The sequence below is a fragment of the Seriola lalandi genome, unplaced genomic scaffold, assembly GCF_002814215.2.
Source record: "Seriola lalandi dorsalis isolate HSWRI2012SDOR001 ecotype SW California unplaced genomic scaffold, Sedor1 jcf7180002054963, whole genome shotgun sequence".
Lineage (NCBI taxonomy): Eukaryota > Metazoa > Chordata > Actinopteri > Carangiformes > Carangidae > Seriola > Seriola lalandi.
In genome coordinates, this window is record NW_019525514.1 from 256,553 (window position 1) to 262,124 (window position 5,572).

At 39.7% G+C, this 5,572-nt stretch overlaps 1 long non-coding RNA gene across 1 annotated transcript; it reads right to left on the reverse strand.

Moving 5' to 3' along the window:
• Positions 1-2,325: 2,325 nt before the first annotated feature.
• LOC147817412 (uncharacterized) lies at positions 2,326-3,854 on the reverse strand. The gene is made up of 3 exons (XR_015436395.1): positions 3,762-3,854; positions 3,040-3,109; positions 2,326-2,944 (listed from the first exon to the last, which is right to left on the reverse strand). It is a non-coding gene; the product is annotated as an uncharacterized LOC147817412 (long non-coding RNA).
• Between the last annotated feature and the right edge of the window lie 1,718 nt (positions 3,855-5,572).

Genomic DNA, 5,572 nt, shown 5'->3' on the forward strand with positions numbered 1-5,572 from the left:
TGTTCCCCTTTGTCTGTGTCAGTTCGTCTGTTGTTTTTCACTATTGTTGTAGCCACGATCTGTTCATGTCTGTTGATTACCTGGGGATTTCTGGATTTCCCTCAAGCCACTCATGTCTGTTGACGGTGTCTGTTCATGTCTGGTTTGTCACAGTGCTGTTTACGTCTGGTTGTCCTCAGTCTGTCCAAGTCTGCCCATGTTACCTGTTGTTCTTTGTTAAATAAACCTGCCTGCACCGTCTCCCGTGTGTTGGCTGCATTTGGGTCCAACTTACCTCAATACCCCTGACAGTTTGGAACTACAAATGAACTTTCTTCTGTTGATTCATTTTTTTTTTTTTTGCCATTGAAATTGGCCATCACTTCTCAAGACAACTTCATGACTTTAATGCTTTGTCTATTCCCACATTACATAAATCAATTTTGTCCTGTATTGTTAAATGTTAGAATATCAAATTTAATCAAAAGACGGTTATGTGGGGTGGAATTGCTAGCTCTACGTCCAACCCTCCTCCTTTATCCAGGCTTGGGACTGGCTAAGTGACCCAAAAGAGACATTCTGGCAGAGTTACTTAGGTAGTTTATTTTATTTTATTTATTTTATTTTTTTTTATGGTGCTACTGTGAGACTGACTGCCTGTGAGTGCTTTGGGACGGGGGAGGGGCTCATGGCAGCACCCGCTGCTCGTTGAGGACAGTAACTGTAGAGCGATACGTACTTTCATGTCAGTCTCTATAACACCAGAAAAAGTCGCTAGATTTGTCGCTAGCCGCTTTTGACAAAAAAGTTGCCAAGACGATTTGGAAAGTTGCCACATTTAGCGAGAAAGTTGCCAAGTTGGCAACACTGGTGTGTTCCGCCCTCTGAGTCCGCCTTGCAGCCACTATCATTTATTCCCTTGCATCACCGGCTCTGGTAAAACTATGTTGAAGGTATGAGCGAAGCATGCTAGTTGCTTGCTTGTTGACTGTACAAACCAACACAGAAGTCTTTTTACCCCCTACATCTGAGGATCTGAAGACCCAGTGGATTTGTTTTATTTTATTTTTGATGGAAATGTACCCGCTACAACTCCTGAAGTGTTGTAGCGGGCTAACCATTTCACCGCGGACTGTTTTCTCAACGAGGGGCAGTGCAATGCGGGATTCGCTACATTCTGAAGATAAAGCATAGATCAGCACCGACTGTCCGAGACCAAACTTCAAACTTGGGGGCTGTAAGTTTTACCATTTTATGTCGCTTTACTGTATGTACATGAGAGCCTGTTGCATGTGTTGTTAGCATGGCAGCTAATGTGGCTAATGTTTTGCCTCATCAACACAGCCGGGTATAGCCAGGTACAGATTGTATGCAATTCTTCTGCTTGGTATCGCTGTGTTACGTTGATTAGAGCCACCCTGCTAACTTTATCACACTTGAAAGGCGTTTTAGCTGTCCTTAAAGTCAAGCTGCTAAAATTCAGACTAAACAGGCTTTTCAGTGATTAGCATAGGCGTCTGGACTTGTTTGTTAGTGCTGTGAAAGTTAGTATTGAGAGTCATGCCTTATGATGGCCGTTTTAACGTTTAATGTTTATATCATGTTTACAGATGTCTGCAGGGAATATCTAGATAAGCGCAGAGTTACAGGGAATATGTGAAAGGGGATAGTCTATAACACACATTTTTTTGCGTTTTGCACATATAAAGCTATTTGCAGCATTTACGAGCTATTGATAACCCAATTTACACATAATTGAGTGCCTTTGTTATCATTTTTGCACTGCTTGCAGCTGTTGCCATAACTACACATTTGAGGAGATGTTGGTGTAACCTCTGTTTCCTGCACATCAAGTGCATCTATACAGCTTCCAGCAACAAGGGATGTTGCATGCCAAACTGAACCACTGGAGACGCATACTGTAGGCACACAGTTATCCTTGAGGACTCTTCAGCCTCACATCAGAAGTACAGGTCTGTAGCCACCTGAAGTGCATCTATTTTTGATAAACCTAACAGTCATTTATCAGTCTTGGAATGCTGTGCAGGTAAATGAAGCTGTGGTTACTTAGAACTTGTGAGAGTGTGTAGGCTAAGGTTTCTGTCAATATTAACACCTTTGATTTTTTCATTACTGTACCTACAGACTCTACCTGGCTGCCATGTACTACAATGAAAATGCTGACCGACCACAAGCCTAGACAAAAGAAGGTGAACCACTCTTCAAGGTCCACTTTCCAAAGGCCATGAAGGGAGAATGCAGCTACACCAGTTAAGACTGAGCCGACATTCTGTAAGTGTTATATTATTTTATTTTTCAACCAAAAAATGTTTTGTACACATTGTATTAAGTATTGCACATATAATGTTATGACAGTTCCACAGCTGACAAAGCTCCTATAGGCTAGATACCTGTACCGACTAAAACAAATGGACAGGACTTTTAGTCTTGCAAACATATATTTATGTTGTGTCTCACAATTTTTTATATGGATCCAGTGAATCCTACATCTTTTTTATTATCACTGATTATAGTTGCCTCATTTGATGTAAATAAATGCTTGATCTTTTCTAAAGAAATGACTCCTCTGAATTCATATATTATATGCACACTATCTGCTGATAGAAAAACTTTACAAATCAAAGAGCAGCTAAACTAATTTATTTGAGGGTGTTTTACTCCATTTGTGGTATGCTATTACCATTGTAAAATTATGTGCACTGAAGTAAAACAAGACTGTCTAACATATTTTATTTAGATTGAAACGTATATGTTTTTACAAAGAAGCAAAACGTACTGGTGTATTCCTCTCAACCGTAAAGTACCGTAGTCAGCGCGTATATGTGTCAGCGTATATGTTGCAGGCATTCTGGAGGGAGTACAAATTGAGACAGAGTGGCTCCAACCCAGGATGGTGTACCATACATGTTAATTCTTCCTCGATCTCCTATAGCCGTCTGGTAACCTACGGTGAATCACAAATGGTAAATGCTAAGGTTTATTATAACTGTAATATAATCAAAACAAATTACTGATTAGTTTGTCAAGTGAGAATGCTACCTGTGGTATCTCCTAGCAGCAGATATTCTCAGCTTCTGTGGGCATGGTTGCACAGTTTTCACAGGAGCACCTATCCAAAATATAGAGAAAAATGGTAACATTCACCAAAATATAAAGCTTATGAAATTCAAAAACTGACGGACAGTGGAGCTAAGGTGGGTAAGAAGTAAGCTTGGTTACATATCAAGCACATATAACTGGTAATTTATAACGTCACTTATTGCATATAATGTGGAGCTTGACAACAGTGTAGTGTAGAAAACACTGCACAGCCTCGTCTCTGACTAAAGATTAATGTTGCTGACAGACATGTTTATGCTGATTTACAGCTTTCATTGTAATACACAAAATAAATTTACTACATAAAGGAAGATGTCATGATGAGCATCTCTGCTCAAAACATGGAGAAAAATTAATAAAAGTAAAAATGATTTTCTTTGTCAGCATCTATTAAAATATCTTACTAGTCTTGACATTGAACACCTGTAGCAGTCTTCAGACAACAAACATTTTCATAGACTGTAAAAGTATATCTAAAGGAGGCATGACAGATAACTACATTACCCAATTCACAATAGTGCTTATTTACCAAAAGAGCTGCCAGTAATGACGAGACAGCAACAGTTAGCATTAACTACCTAGCTACATGTTAGTAACTGTGTGCCAGCACACATCAACAAACTAAAAATGTAATGTCAAAATACACAAAATTGGTTACCAACCATTCAAAAATGTCTTGCTGCAGTTGTAGAGTTTGAACTTCTTCAGCAGCCTCTCCCTCTGAGCTTCTGATGGCACTTCTGATGGCAGGTTGCTGGTCACGATAAACATTAGAGCATGGTGCCAGAAGCCCAAGCCGCATCCCCTTCCGGAGAGGGGCGTGGTCAGGCATAGCTCATTTGCATTTAAAGCTACAGACACTGAAACAGCCTGTTCTGAACAGGGCTGAAACAGAGGGGTTTACAGGCATGCTGAAATATAGGATCAGGGTGGATTTTTTTTAGCAAGAAACTTCAAAGACATGTTTTGGGGACCTCTGAGACCAGTGACGATTGCTCTAAGACTGCAAGGGAAGCTCAGCTTCACCTAAAATGTCAACAAAATAAGTGGTCAAATATGTACTGTTGTGTGTACATTTCATTGACTAAATATGCGCTATAACATGTTCATCTTTTGTTCAAAATCAGCTACTTATCACAGGTAACTGACATGACTTCCTTCTCATTCATCCCCGCAGCGCCACAGTGCTTTACACTGTGTGATTTGTCTGAGGCTGAGTCCCTTTTTGATTGACAGCGAAATGAGCGAATCAGCAATCTTGAAGTATAAGCATCCACTGGAGCATTTTTCAATTTTTCATTCCGTTGTTCGGAGTTGATCTGGAGACGTTACTGATCCTCAGCGACTTTGTCTTTGTTAAAAACGACTAGCGTTGTGTTTGGCGACTCTCTTCTGTCACTCTGCGATTTCTGTCCCCAACGAGCAGCGGCAGCTGCGGAGCCTCTCCCCCTGTTATGATGTAGGCCAAAAATTAGCTTCCCCTCCTTATAAGACCAGCAGCCACCACTGTCTGAGACTTATTTAAACTTGTTGAAAAGCATATAATATGTCCCCTTTAAAAATGAAAAAGAGTGCTCAAGGAAGATTTACATTGTTCACAGTACTGAAAATCTGATAAATGAAGCCACGTCAGAGTAACCAGGTTTTGCATTTGACAGCATTCTGAAATATCATACTGATTTCCAAGAATTTGTTGATCTTGACAGAAACATATAAATAAAGAACTTTGACAGATTTCTAATCTTCCCAAAGAAATGCTGGAAAGGCTTTTAAAATACAGGTATTTTGTTTTTGTACTATTTATACCAGGGTTGGGCAATATTTTTTTCCAGTGGGCAATACTGACTAAAGTAAGTGAAGGGCCACACAATTGGAAATAAAATTTAAACATGAAATATTTAGTGCAGAATTACTTTAAACTACGGGTACATAGATTTGGTGGGATTGATTGTGTTATTCACTAGCCCATTTTAAACAAATACATGATCATACTCATGAATATTACAATTAACAAGTCTTCATCAATCACTTCCACACGCCTGGTAACGGTCCGACGAGACAGACTGATTTTTTCAAACTGACTTTTATTGTCAGGTCACAGGATACTAGCAGTCTCAACCATACAGTCTTTCAAAAACTCACCCTCTGAGAACGACTTGCTGTGTTTGGCTAGCTTATGAGCCAGCATGTAGCTTACTTTTGTGACTGTCTCTTGCATGGCTGTCTGCTTCACAAAAATATTCTGACGGGCCCTTTGTTCTCTCTCCCGTGATGATAGGTTGGTGGCATAGTTGGCATGCTTGGTCGAAAAATGTCTCTTAATATTATATTCTTTGAAAACAGAAATTGCATTTTGGCATATCAGGCATACAGCCTTTGAACCCACATGAGTAACAAAATATTTATAAGTCCACTCGGTGTTAAAAACACGACATTCCGAATCAACTTTTCTCTTTTTCACAGCACTCATCCT